The 15399-nt window shown below is 41.3% G+C and overlaps 1 long non-coding RNA gene across 2 annotated transcripts; it reads left to right on the top strand.

Moving 5' to 3' along the window:
- Positions 1-101: 101 nt before the first annotated feature.
- Positions 102-7758, top strand: LOC115303485. Of its 2 annotated transcripts, XR_003914080.1 has the most exons (3): positions 102-256; positions 972-1056; positions 7493-7758. It is a non-coding gene; the product is annotated as an uncharacterized LOC115303485 (long non-coding RNA). The 2 variants fall into 2 exon arrangements; XR_003914081.1 differs by lacking the exon at positions 102-256 and having other exon boundaries at positions 949-1056.
- The last annotated feature ends 7641 nt before the right edge of the window (positions 7759-15399 follow it).

The raw sequence follows: 15399 nt of genomic DNA, 5'->3' as shown, positions 1-15399 counted from the left end.
CGGCCGAGCTGGGGGGTCTGGGCGGCGCCTCGGCGGGGCGGGGAGAAGGGACCGCCGGACCCACGCGGCGGCCGGCCTCCGGGCTCTAGCCTCAGAGCCCAGCCCGCAACCGAATACTCAGACCCGGGCCGGCGCGCCGTGGGCTACCCGTGCCGCACCCCCTTCGGGTCTACTCGGACAAGCCTCGGAAAGTCCAGCGCCCCTCGGGGTCGGCTACACTTGTGCACGTTCATTTATTCACTGTCATTTGCTGCAAGTAAATAAACATGCAGTCACCAAATGTGGGAGGCGACATCGGTGACTTAGGCAGACAGTTCCCCACCCAGGGGCTTTCTGACCATGGCTTGGTGATTACCGGCCTCAACACTGGGGGCTAGGAACCTAGCCCCAAGCCCAAACATATGTGACACACCCTTTCGTCATTAATCCCAACAGGGAGGAGGTCTGTTGTTTTATGTTACTGTATTTATGGATGTTTTGAAGTCACCACAGGTCATTTTAAACAGCGACCTCAGATGTACCTACTGCCCATGAGGGCACAAACAGAAGACAAACGGTCTTTAAGTAGAAGTGCCCTTGATAGTTTAATCTGAGGAGAATCACTCAAACGTTAATTAGAAGACTGAGATTAATCAGTTAACAGTTCAGGGAGTTGACACGTTTAACAATGGAACAATTAAAACTGTTAGCATAACCCAGAGTCTGATAAAGTACCTAGAAAGGTAAACTGGGAAAGTTTTTAAGATTGAGGCCTGGCAGACCAGCATCTATCCCTAATAGGACCACCCATCTAGTCTCTACTTCCAGTTCTGTCTTTCTGGTCCACATCATAAAACACGAATAAAACGATTGTTTTAAATACCAATTATTATGTCTGTTAAACGTAGGCCTTACACCAGTTGTCACCCTTTTCTTCCTACATGTTTTGTGTGCTGTCCCCTGAAAGGCTTACCCTGGCCTTTCTCTCCTAGCACCTGGTACCAGGTAGAAGAGACAGAAGAGAGAAAGTGGAAGCTGTGAAAGGGAAAAGAATATGCCCACTCTGCTGAGTTGTTGGTAAGTGTTTTGCACATCTCATCTTATTTAATCAGCATGACAGCTTCATGAGGTCAAATACTTTTCACTATTTTATAGATGAGGAAACATATTTACAGAGGTTAAAATTGAGTCTAAGTTCACACAGCTGAAATGAAGTACCCTTCATGTCAGGTCATGTTCACTCCTCTGCTCCCAGCTCTAGGGGCTCCCATCCTGCTTAACAGAAAAGCAAAAATCTCCAAGTGCTACACGGCCTTAGGTTATTTGACACCCCTCACCCCTTATCCCTCTGCACTCTATCCTAATAGTCCTTTCCTCACTTGCACACACACACACTGGTTCCTGGCTGTTCCTGGAAAATGCCAGGCGGGCTTCTCTCTTGGGGAATTTGTAACCTCTACCAGAACACATGTTCAATGCATATTCACAAATCTCCCTCTGACACCTACTTATAACTCTTTGTTCAAATGTCCCCTTCCAATGAATTCTTCCCACAAAATCATCTTTGATAGTGTATTTCTCCCTCTTCACCCCCAAATCCTGTCCTTCCTGCTGTATTTTTTCCAAAGCACTTACCATTTTCTAATATACTATATGTAACTTATTTATTGTGTTTTCTTGTCTTTCTTCCACCAGAATATTAAGCTCCAGGAGGGCAGGGATTCTTTTTTTGTCTGTTTTACATACTGCTATATTTCCAGTGTCTGCAACACAGTAGGCACGCAATAAATATTTATGGAATGTTGGATGAATGAAGTTACATACCCTCCTTCTGAACTCTGACTTTAAATCCTTACTTAGAGTACCTTAAACTCTCTGTAGTCTGTTTTCACCTTCTTTCAAAATCTGCCTTTAAGCTCACCCAGGTCACCTTCTGATAAACCACACCTTTGTGGAGTCAAGGAAAGTGTCTGCACGTAATGGGCACAATGAGTTTTTGTTAAATGAATGAATTTGCACTTCTTGTATGTTGCTTTGTAGTCACTCTTAGATATAAATTACAGATTTTGTTCTGGTCCAACTTCAAATACATGACAAGCTCTTGTTTTCTTTGACAGCTGCTAATGCACTGTTGTCGCGGTAGTTGGTGCTCCGTAAATCTTAAAAGGACTATAATAAAGAGGAAGGGAACGCTTTCTATAGTATTTTTATGCTGATTGCAAAAATTCTGGCATTAGCAGAAACCTAATCCATCCCCATGGTCTCGGTTATCATCGGGGCTCACAATTCCCAGAGCAGCCCTGCATCCTGAGCTCTGTTCTGTGCACCCTATACTCCAGCCATACCTCACACACCCTCTCTCCCCTTCCTTGTCACTCCTCCAGCAATGTACGCATGTGCCATGCCATGCATTTCCACCCTTCCGGCCTGGGTGCTTTCTTAGAAGCCAGCAGCCTCCTCCCCAACATTTTCTTTCTTTCCTTGTCCCAAGGCCAATGGCAGTGGGTCTCAAAGGAAGGCGCTTCACAGAGCACCTCACATACTTACAAAACCACAAGTTCCTGGGCCCTAGCCCAGAGATTCCATTCGGTTGGTCCAAGGTGATCTAGAAATCTTCATTTTTAATAAGTCAGGTGATCCCAAACTGGTGGTGAGCAGTCTGTACACTGAGGAACCCAAATCTACACACTCACATTGCTCTTGGCAGCCGCACTTTGTACTGTCTTCTGGGGTTTTCTTCCTTAAGCTTCATGGCTGCATTGAATGGTCTCCATGGCTCTCCTTTTCTTTGCTCTCCCCCAAGACAAGCACACAAACCTACACGGTGATCGTGATGGGAAAAGAGGGAGGGAATTGCAAAAAAGTATAAGCTTGGGGGTTCCAGGCTCGCTCTAGGAGGGAACTGAGGTTTTTACCCTCTACTGTTGTTACACTCTTTTGGGAAGACAGCCACACAAGGACCCTTGTGCACATCCTCAGATCTTGCTTTATGAAGATCATACTGACCTGTCCTTCCCCAGATACCCTCTTCTGCAGGTATAATCAAAGCCAAAACAACAGGAATTTCGTTGTGCTAGCTGGGCTCTTCTATGAGACATAAAGTGCCAGGACATGTTCAGAGCCCTACAAAAGCTGAGGGTTTATTTAGGAAATAAGGAAACTTTAGAAAACCATATCATCAGCCAGAACTCCTACTGATTCCAGAAATTAACTGCAGTTCGCATGATCCAGCAACAGGCTCTGGTGCCTTGTTCATCTTCTTGTTAACAAGCATCCATTATTGCCCATGCTCTAGTAATCTTGCCGTTCTCCTGAATCAGCATCTCTCTGCCTCTTCCACATACACAGTCCTGACTTCAACGGCTATCTCTGCGTCTAGCGACTACTCTCTGTCACTTACATTCAAAACATCCCCAGTGAGAGGATCTAAATGTATCTATCATTCGCTGTTCAACAAGAAGGGCTTTTATGGGGAACAACTTTCCTGATGGGTCACCTAACTGGTGGCTGGTCTTCTTTATGCCTGGCTAAGAGACGGCTGCCTTCATTTGGGGGCCAATCCTGAATCCAAACGACTGTGGCCAGAGTAGCAGGTCACAGAGGGGGAAGAATTAAGCAGAAGGAGCTACCTATGGGTGCTTTTATGGATTCTCCATCAGTTTTCTCCAGTGGGAAATTTGTACCACTAATAGGTGCTGTTTAATTCACTTTCTCAGCATATAATCTCCTCTGGACACTTACTTCATTAGACTTTATATTCCCTTTTTGCTTATCTGTTTTTCCCCCATTAAGTTGTTAATTCCTCAAAGTCTCTGCCTCATTTGACTCTGTATCCCATAGCTCTTAGCACATAGTAGGGCTTCTATAAATAGTTGTTGAACAAAATTATAACAAAAGTTCAGCCCTGTTTCTACAATCACTTCATACACTTCTAGTGAAATTCTAGGCCATTTTTAAATGAATGTCCTCTCATCTTGGATGCCTATCCAAAACCATATTCTTCACCTTAATTCCCCCAAATCAATTCCCTCTCCCAATTTTTCCATCTTACTTGAGCAGCATCATGGCCCCTTCAAACACTTAGATTTAAAAATGTACATTAATTTTTAACCCACTCCACATTCAAACTGCTTCAGCTCCTTTTAATGATACTTCCTAAATATCTTCTTGTATGTGTCTTCCACATTCCTTCCTTCATGTCTACATTTCCTGGAGAAACTTCTTGTGATTTCCCTACCTCTTGGTTTTCTTCTTTTCAAATCAGGCCATACACTGTTGCCAAATTAATCTTCCTTCCACATGTCTTTCATCATCATCAAACATTTACCTACTCCATATAGGCTGCAGTCATTCAGATTATACAGTTTTTAAATGCAAAGAGTTACAAGCTAAGTACCTAATGAGTACCTAAAGATGATGATAATTACCTTAGAAATTAGGCAGGGAGATGATCACTGGTCCCAGCAAAGCGTTCGCTATGACTGAATCTTGCTTTTAAATCATCAATAGTGCTTTATATCTAGGCGAAACAGGTCCAAACCCTGAATGCGCAGCGTTTGCTCACATGCACGGCCGGACGCCATCCTACCCTGTGACCTTGTCGTGCGCCTTCCCAGAGCAGACCCTCTCCTCTCAAGCCCATCTCGTCGGTGTGCCACAAACCCAGGATGTCGTGTTTGCTTCTTTTCGCCTCGCTTCTTTTTGCCTCTCTCGTTGCTAAAATTCTCTCTTTCAAGATCTAGAAGTCCTACCTCCTTTAGGAAAGCTGTTAATTATGCCATCTCTTTTTGATCTCTCTCTCTCTCTTTCTTGCTCTCTGTTATTTCATATAAGTTAATTATGTCTCCCCAAGTAAATTCTAAACTCCCAGAGGCAAAACCCCTGTCTTATGTGTGTGAACCCCACCCATCCAGGCAAGCCTAGTTCACTGCAATTACTCCATTACTGCATAAATACATATAATGTGCTTATCAGCAAAATAAACATGATGAAAGCAATGTTTGAGGAAGATCAGAACGGCAGCTAAATGCTGAAAAGATTGGAAGGAAAAAGACCTCAGGTAAGGCGTTTTGTGAATGGTGTAACAGTACCCAGCGCGCTGGCCGACTTTGCTAATCCTGTGAGCTAGAACAAATTCCTTAATCTCTGCAAGCTTCTTGCTTAAGAATACGCCAGTGACAGAACAGCTACCATTTGTTAAACTTCTCCTATGAGCCAGACACGTTCTATGCACAATTTCAAACAAAGAATGCACTGACCCACATCTGTCCTCCTGTCTCTTCCTCACTGCCAGCACTGCAGTCTGAACCCCCATCGGCCGTCCCTGTCCCACAGGAGCAGTCATCTCCAGCGGGTGTCCTTGCTTCTATTCTTGCTCCTCTACAATCCAGTTCCCAGGAGGCAGCCAGACTGCTTCTTTTCAAAATGCAAATTGAGTCTCATGACTAGATCAGGCTCTTCCAAGGCTTTTCATTGCACCCAGAAATAAAATTCAAACTGCCTCAAGCTATTTGATGACATGGTTTTTACAGACCTCTGACCACACCATGTAGGACTCTTCTTCTTTCTGGATTCCGACTACACTAGCCACCTTTTTCTTCTAACCTCTTTGGGTTTTATACTTGCATGCTCCACCACCAAGAGGCCACCAAGCCTCTCCCTGCCTTTCAGTTGTCAGCTTAATACTGCCACTTCAGTGAGAGATCCCACACCCAGTCTACATCAGCACTCACTACCCTATTCCCTCACTTTTACCCTTCAAATAATCATCCTTTAACACAACGGCCTGTTTCATTCTTTTACTTAGCACTCATCATATCTGAAATTATCTTGGTTATTTATTTGTCTGCTTGTCTCTTCCTCTGCTGAAATATAAATTTTATGAGCCAGGGACCACTGAATTTTCAGATTTTATGAGCCAGGGAGAGTTTAGTATATAGTAGTTACTTAATCAAGATTTGCTGATAAGCTGCCCTAAAGAAAATAATAGAAATAATAACCAGCTCTAAGTGAGGTCTTTACAAATCAATTTAAGTCTCTTCTTGCTTTTGCTTCTATCTACCTGATGCAATAATATTTTATTTAATGCTTGTTTTGTTTTTAGGAAATTAAAAGTCATACTTTTAATACTTTGATTGCTTTCGTCTAGTTCTCTAAGGAGGTGCTCTTTGGACTATTAATTACAAGCCTATATTTCCTATTTTCTGTCTTTTCTCTTTAATCACAATTATTAGATATGCTGTAACATTAATTCTGGAGTCTAGAAGCATTAACCCTTTGGGACCAGGCTTCTAATTTAGTATCCGTATGTCCTCAGTTGAAAAAATCAAGTCATTTTTGACAGATTCTTCTTTGTCAAATGAAGATTATTTGCCTTGTCAAATGTCCAGTGAAAGCTAAGAGACAGGGCTTCATGAATGTACCAAAAAAGAGAGGAGGACCATCCATTCAGATCCTGAAGACTCAGAAGAAATTCTTGGTTTTCACTGGAAAGGTGATTATTTCTTATATCAAGGGTCTGTGAATGAATGGAGAGGTTACAAATGGATAGATAAATGGCTACTTCACTTTATTCAGAATTCTCTTTACAAATAATTCTAATGGGTACAAAAAATAAGCCCATCCTAACGTATGTACAATCCTCAATGACCCAAACATTACTGTTTGTTTCAGGCCCTTAAAAGGCCCATATTAGTTCATCTGAAATGTTAGTAACCATTCATTCATTCACATATTCAGTCAATGAGTACTTGTTGAGCACTTAATATCTACCAGGTACTCTGGGATACTTGGTGCATGATGCACAAAACAAAAAACTTCAGCTCAAAAACCAACTCACATTCAAAACAGTGGTTCTTGGACTTTTTGATTTCAGGATCCTTTCACACACTTAAAAATTATGGAGTTCTGTATTCATTCATTTCAAATAACAGTAATAAACTCATTGCATGTTAGCATAAATAACATAACTACATATTTTAAAGTAGTAAGAAGAATAGCATTGTTTTAACATGTTTGCAAATCTCTTGAACGTCTGGCTTAATTCAAGAAGCTAGATTCTCATGTCTGCTCCTGAATACTATCTATTTAGATACAAAACAGCCTCTAGAAAATTCCACTGTATACTCATAAGAGAAATGAAGGTGAAAAAAGAAAACAATAGCTTAGTATTATTACAAATGTGTCTGACCTTGCAGACCTCCTAAAAAGGTCTTGGACCTTCCAAGGGTGTCAGGACCACACTTTGAGAACTACTATTCACTACATTTTGTTAATATTTTTTTGGTACGAAAACAGGGTCAAATGTAATAAAGTCCAGTATAATAATTAGCTTTTCCAAAATGATGGTTTTTCTTCCCAGAACAGGCTCTCTTGAGTCCCTATTAGACATTACCTATTAATAATAGTATTTGGGAGAAATGATCACTAAGATAATATATAAAGGTAAAAGAGATGCCCCAAATAATGTGCTTCCTTGAAATAACTGAAAACTCTGTTTTTTTTTTTTTTTCAGTTTTCTGTTCTTTAGGATCTTGAAGTACTTTACAGACATTACTTAACTGAATCTTCCAGAATGCCAAGGAAAAGTTTCCAAATACAATTTTTGCGCGTTTTGCAGATGGCTGAACTGATGCGGTGGTAGGACTTGTCCCAGGCTAAAGAAAAGCTGTGAGCAAAAACAAAGAACTATCATGGATTTATTATGACTAGAAACACACGGCCGATCTGCCTTGACCTGTGGTGGGGTTACCTTCTAATAAACCCATCCTACAGTGAAAATATCACAAGTCGAAAATGCATCGAACACCCCAGCTTAGCCTAGCCCACCTCCAATGTGCTCAGAACCCTTCCGTTAGCCTATGCTTAGACAAAACCATCTAACACAAAGCCTGTCCTATAATGGAGTGCTGAGTGTGTCCTGTAATCTCTTGAACATGATACACTGAAGGTGAACAACAGAACGGCCGCACAGGTGCAGAATGGCTGTCAGCGCACAGGTTGTTGGCCCTCCCGACTGCGTGGCTGGCTGGGCGCTGTGGCTGCCACTGTCCAGCACCAGCAGAGAGGACCGTACTGAGTATCACTACCCCGGGAAAAGATCCAAATTCAAAATTCAAAGTATGGTTTCTTCTGAACGTGTATGAGTTTCTCACCATCATAAAGTAAAAACCTGGTTAAGTTGACCGTGGTAATCTGGGGACCATCTGTATATAGTCTCCAGATTGTTTAACACATCAGGCTCCTCAGGACTATGGATAATGTAATCATGACAATTTCTACTCCCAATGTCTCAACAATACTTGATCTTTTCCTCTCTTTCTTCCTTCTTCCTTCTTCTCCCCTTCCCTCCCTCTCTCCCCATTCTCTCCTTCCTTTTTTTTTTTTTTTTGTTTTACAAAACAAAAATTATCCAAACTATGAAACTTCTCAGACACTTAACCTTCGCCCAGCTCTATAAATCACCTTGACTCTCTAGAAGTCGTCATTAAGTGACCTCAAACTCATCCACTAATGTTCAGGTCATTCACAATAAAACCTGGTTGCTTCTTTGTTCAAAACTTCCAATAACTTCCCATCTCATTCAAAGGCAGAACCCTCAAAATGACCTATGAGAAGCCTTCCCTAATTTCCTAATGGTATATCCTCCTCCTCTTTTTTTGCATGTGCTCCAATAAAACATTATTTATAGACATGTTTTTATTTCATGTAACTTTCACATACCAGGAAATAGTCATTTGACTTTTTTCAACCACTTAAAAATGCAAAAACCATTCTTAGCTCTTAGCCTGTATAAAAACAGGTGGTGGGCCAGGCTGCAGGCTGTAGTTTGGTGACTTCTATCCTAGAGGGCAGATTTCCAGCAAGTTCCACAAAGCAGATTTTCAACAAATCCTGCCAGGGCAGTACCATGGCAACTTCCTTGATTTTGAGTGAACCACACTTGCCCTGTCCCACGACGTCTAGATCTCAGCCCAGGGTGTGGGGTTTAGGGGCAAGCAGAGCATCTCTTGTTTGGGTGCCCTGTCTCAGCCCTGGGGGGAGTGGCTCCTCATTATCTGCTATTCCTAGTGTCTTGTAAGTTCTCGATACTTTCTAGCAGCTGTATTTCTATTGCTGCATTGAGCATCTTCAGATAATAAATACTGGTTATCTCCATTTCCACGGTCAAGAGTCTAGGCATAGCATAATTGGGTCCTTTTCTCAATGTGTCAAGACTGCGGTGAAGACAGCGGCCAGGGTGTGAGGCCCATCTGGAGCTGGGATCCTCTTCAAAGCTCACTGATTGTCGGCAGAATTCAGTTGTGGTTGTGGCCATGAGACCGTCAGCTAAGCCTGCTGTGGCCCTCTCTACAACATGGCAGTTTGCTTTAAGGCTAACAGGAGAGCACATCAGCAATTTCTGCTTCTTGTGGCACTCTTACCTTTAGGCACTCTTTTGTAATTTCCCTTTTAACTCAGCCAGGCGATTAGGGATCTTAATTACATCTGCTCGTCCTCTTTTGATGCCACACCAGCCTCCTCTCCGGCTCCCTGGACAGACCAGCACACACTCACCTCAGGGCTTCTGCACTCAGTGTGCCTCCTGCCCTGACGGCTCCTCTCCTCAGGTAACCATGTGACTCTTTCCTTTCCTTCAGGTCTTTGCGGAGATGCTTCTTTCTTAGTAAGGTCCTTGGCCATCTTATTTAAAATTGCAACTTCCACTCCAGAGCTCTCTCTTTCCTTTATCTGCATTGCTTTTCTCCACAGATCTTATCGCCATCTGTCACACAATATGTTTTACTTATTTATTTGTTCACGGTCTATCTTCCCCCAACTAGAAACTAAGCGATATGTGAGCTAAGATTTGGTTTTTTCTATTCACTGTTGAAATCCCATCACCAGAATACAGAGTAGACCCTCAAAAAAAATATTTGTTGAATTAAAAAAATACAGAAATCCTAAAATGAACTTTGACATGTGTCAGGATAATAAGAATGTGGCCAACCAAGAAAATAGACTAAAATATAATTAATATGTACTTCTAGAAAACCATCCTGAGATGAGCTATGACATCAACAAACAAGGACAAATGGATACTCCCCTCAATTGTTTTTTCTGGTTTCAGAATGTTACATAGCTTGTATTTTTAAAAGTTGATGGTAGGATTATCTAAGGAGCTCTATTAGTAGAGCATAGTGCAAATTCTCTTTATTTTACAGGAGATATAAGTACTTACCTACCTTCAAACATATTTTGTATGTATCTCATTTCCCCCTTATGGTTTAGAATACCTACTAGCCTGAAATCAGTTTATAAAAATGAATCAAACAAAATGAAGTCTCAATAAGCAATCCAGTTTTCTAAATGAAAATTTGTTGTGAATAAATGTATTTAATGTATTTATCTAAGGGATACCTGGGTGGCTCAGTCAGTTGAGCCTCTGAGTTTTGCTTTTGGCTCAGGTCATGATTCTAGAGTCATGGGATCCAGCCCTGCATCAGGCTTCACTCTTGGGATTCTCTCTCTCTCTCTCTCTCTCTCTCTCTCTCTCTCTCTCTCTTTCTTTCTCTCCCACCCCCCACCCTTCTCCCCTGCTATCTCTCTCTCAAATAATTTTTAAAAATTTTTTGTTTACATTTTATTTATTTTTGAGAGACAAAGGGAAACAGAGCGTGAACAGGGGAGGGGCAGAGAGAGAAAGAGACACAGAATCTGAATCAGGCTCCAGGCTCTGAGCTAGCAGTCAGCACAGAGTCCGATGCGGGGCTTAAACCCATGAACCATGAGATCATCACCTGAGCTGAAGTCAGATGCTCAACTGACTGAGCCACCCAGGCGCCCCATCAAATAATTTTTTAATGTATTTATATCTAAAATCAAAGAGCAAATTCTATGCAATTGTATGTAACTATTGAGAGTCTGAAAAATCAAAGTTCATAAAACAGAGATAAGAATGAAAAGAAAAGTTCTATGTCTAGTGAAGACTGGGAATACGCACGTGTGTGGACGGTGGAGGCATATGTTGTGTGAGTGTGCTTTACTGACACTGAGTAATGCTTGGTGGTGACAGGGTCACTGAGGCTTGCAGCTGGCAACTAAGCAAGGTGTTGAGATACATTTAGTGGTGAGGATGTCCACAGGTCATTGGTAACTGATGCTAATGTATGTCATACTTGAGTTGGCCTTAAAATTTTTAATTCATGTTCTGGTTTGCTTTCCAAATGAAAGTGAATATTCATATGCTTTCCTGAGTTGGAGCTGCATCTCGCTCTCGTGGAGGTACAGATGATGGTGATTATCTCTAATTGTTTGTGTCTCGGAGGGAAGACTGAGAACCCAGTGGTCTGGTTCTTTTCCTAAGGAAAATTAGAGATCCTATAAAATAAAGCAAAAGAAGAAAGAAGAGCTTTGATGCCATTATCAGTAGACCATTGGGCCATCTTTCTCGACTATTTCTAGAGCAGAACATATGAAAGCCATTCATCATAAGCTTGCTCTCAGATAGTCTGATGCAGGTGGGGGCAATGCATGGAATTAAACAGGGTGAAATGTGCATTTATAAAATCCCAACCTGTGCAATGTTCTGCCCTGAGACATTAACCTATAAAACTCAACATCCAAAAGTCGATTGCTTTTGGGTATTCACTCAAATCTAAGAATTCTCAAAGCATCTCAGGGAGAAGAGAGAGAAAGCACTACTTTGTGAAGAATTTGGGACTGGTTAGGTTTCAGTAACATCTCTACCCAAAATAGTAAACAATGTGTAGAATAGTTATTATTTTTCCTTATGTGCTGTGGAAGAAACAAGCTGTTATGGAATTTTGTGTCTTACATGCAATCCCATTGCTATAAATTAAAGAAAGATGTGTAGTATTGCTGCAGTACTGACTTACCATAAAGAGCTGTAATAAATAAATAATGAAGATGGGCATAAATGAAAGACATTGACACAAATACTAAATAGTAACACTGTAAAGTAGATGTAGTTTTACACCGATCATAATCCGCACTACCTCTCGCCTGAGCTTTTGCACTGGGTCTCTAACTTGCCCCCACTGACTCTTCCAACCCACGTCATCTACTATTTTCAGGTGAATCCTCTTGAAGTAGAACACTGAAATTCCCCCTTGCTTAGAATTCATAAGGGCCTACAGTATGAATACCTACACAATAACGTTCAAATCCAAATCTACTTTTCCAGACTCATTTCCCATGAATATTCCTCTTTTGGTGCTCGACTTGAGGCTAACCAACTTCCCTACGTGCCCTACCACTGAGACTTTGCTGCCTAGAATTCTTACTCCCTGGTCGGAATCCTCCCTAATCCTCATGCATTAGCATGTTCTCATCAAGGAGGGGGCTCCGAGGGGGAGAGGGCCGGGTTTAAAACCTAGTCCCTGGGTTTATGGGGAAGTGAATACCTTCAAAAGGTGCAACCCTTTAACTGCTTTTTTCACAACATTCTCTCCGATGCATTTCCATCATAGCTTTAAAAACTATCTTGACAGTGGAATACTTTAAAAGCAACTTAAAACTCTGGGCACCTGGGTGGCTCAGTCGGTTAAGGATCCGACTGCAGTTCAGGTCATGATCTCAATGCTCCTGAGTTTGAGCCCTGTGCCAGGCTCTGTGCTGCAGCTGGGAGCCTGGAGATTGCTTTGGATTCTGGGTCTCCCTCTGTCTCTGCCCCTCTCCTGCTCACTCTCTCTTTCTCTCTCAAAAACAAATAAACATTAAAAAAAAATGAAAAGCATCTAAGACCCCATTTTAGGAGAGTATTTTCAGGGAGCAGTCCCTCCCTTCACTCCCAAGTAGGCACCCCCTGACCTCGAGGCTCTGCTCAGATGATACTCTCTCCATGAAGGCTTGTCTCTGATTCTCTCAGCAAGGGATACGTTCTACTCTTCTTAAGTCTCATTGTACTTTACCCACTTCTCTTGCTCAATAAACATTCCAATATCTATGAGTCCTCTCCGTGTCTGAGGCTGAGACTTCAAAGTAAGAAGGATGCATGTAATCCTTTAAACCTCCCAAGTTTTACTGCGTTGGGAGGGGTCTCCTCAGTGTGCAAGGAACAGGTACACCCGGGTCACCCAGAAAAGAACCATTGTCTCAACAGGAGATCCATGGAGAACAGTCCCAACTCCAAGACACAGCCGTGCTTGGGACCATCCAGGCTCAGAAGGAACGCTGGAGATCCCCACTCCTTCCACTCCAGTGCCTGCTCCTTCCATCAATGCCTGCTCCTTACTCTTAATTTTCTAATGGCACAATGACTTAGTAAGCTTCTATCTCTACTTCTTCAACTTCAGCCACGTTATCAACAAACTTATTCTCTCTGCGGGTCTCACATTCAAACTTCTGGAAGGTGAACCCGATCAAGTGGTCAGTGAGGCAGTCGGCAATTTTGGACTCCTGTCTTGGGCAGAGCTTATGCTCCAGACTATTTCTGGATTTGAGTGTGGGTCTTAGATCCAATCTTTAAAACATTGGGATATATAACATATACATAAAGTAAATATTTCAAGCTATTTTTCTTTAAATGTGTGTATGAATATATCAGTTGATCAAGGTTTCATATTGGACCTATCTTTATTTTTCCTGTGTGTATAATATTTCAGGTTCCCTACTTACTGTAAGCTTCTTGAAAACACAATTGTATTCCATTCATCTTTGCATCCTCCACAGAGAGTAGCTAGTACCTGGCACAGAACAGATACTCAATAAATATACACTAATTTATGCCAGGATTATACCCTGAATATAAATCCTGTGCCTCCTTACAAAATGCCGAAAAATGCAATCTGGCTTTGGTTATCCTCTAAGGTGGTTACGTACAGCTCCTGTTCTCAGCAGCGGGCACACTTTTTTTTTTTTACATATGCTTCCAGCCAGAAGGGTGTAAAGCCAAAGGTGAGGATCACTTCTCAGTTTGCTTTTTTTCTCCATTGTGGAGTATGTTATAAACAGTTTTATAAGACTTCATTAGAGCCTGGGGCCCCTACATACATAGGAAACACTAACCTAATTGCCAACTGATGTTTTAAATGTGGTAGAAAAGAATTTGAGGGGTGGAGCAATAATGGGAAACAAAGATTATGCCTTAGCTCTCATAACCACACTGCTAGTCCAGTGACTTGGCAGCCATCCAGAGGGGCCGCGTTACGATACCGATGACATTCTAAAGACAGATATTTATTAGAGAATTTTCTGGGGTTTGTTTTTTCCAAGTAATTTGTTGTTTCTCCTTTGTACTTTTTGGATCGTGTTTCTAGGTAGCAGTGCTATGTTCAGGTAAAGCAATACGTTTTTGGTTTTTGTCTTTAATGCCACTCTGCTGGAAGCTGTTTGTCACTAGGTTCTTTCTCATATTCACTTTGCAAGGTTTCTTTATTTCTCTAACACAAATGATCAATAACTGTACTTTGTCAGACATATTTTGATATGTGCATAGTTCTTTTAGTAATGACTCTTTCCTGAAAAGAATACCAATAAAGATAAGTCCATAAAAAATGTAAAATGTTTACATAAAATCTCATTTTACTTTCAAATCACTTATCAAATATGAATGCTTTCACCCCAAAAGAGAATGATTTATTTGCTTTTCCTGCATGATTTCCTCAGTGCTTGAAAAGAGAAACACAAAATCATTTTGTTAGACATTTAGTTTGAAAATTTTTCATTAGAAGCATTGCTACTGGAACTGAACAAATGAGAGGAAAGAATGTTACACGCATTGTAAGCAAAATTTTATGGATCTGTGAAACAGCACCGACCCTGTTTAGAGAATAATTCTAGTCTAAAGCATTAACAAGTTAAAGAAATGAATGTGTTGTCTGTCTAGTGGAAAAATAAAACAGGAAGAATTCTCCACACCACTCTTTTTCAATTTATTATCCATCAGTTTTAACCTCTTGAGTTGACTTGTAAAATTATATATGTAGTTTCTAGGTTAAATGTTTTGTTACCCAGGAAATGCAGGCTTTTGTGGCATGAGCTCTTCAATAGTATACATAATGTATGACCACCACCAGCCTCAATTTATATTCAGCAAGTCTTTGTTGCAAAGCATCCATAATATGAACAGAGATAAACATATTCGCCCCAAACTTTACACACCACTCTGCATTTTCCATAATAAAAACATTAATAGTCCAAATGGCATTCTACTTTACCACTAAATGCTCTTGTTGTCTATTATTTGCAAATTAAGCCATATCACTCATGTGTATAAACTAATATCATCAACATACAGAGAGCCCTTCAAGAATCTCAACATGATAAGCCATCTGTGCCTTGCTCCTCTAGGAATCTGTGGGAGCCAACAATATGTTTAGAGTCAGGGGTACTCTGGTAGTTGACAATTTCCGCTAGAAAACACTTTTCTGTGTTTTCTTGGGAATGAGGACCCATAAAGTCATGTTCAACAGCATCATT

This window comes from Suricata suricatta, chromosome 10, assembly GCF_006229205.1.
Source record: "Suricata suricatta isolate VVHF042 chromosome 10, meerkat_22Aug2017_6uvM2_HiC, whole genome shotgun sequence".
In the NCBI taxonomy this organism is placed as follows: Eukaryota; Metazoa; Chordata; class Mammalia; order Carnivora; family Herpestidae; genus Suricata; species Suricata suricatta.
Note: the sequence above shows the minus strand (reverse complement) of the source record. Positions and strands in the feature narration are given on the sequence as shown.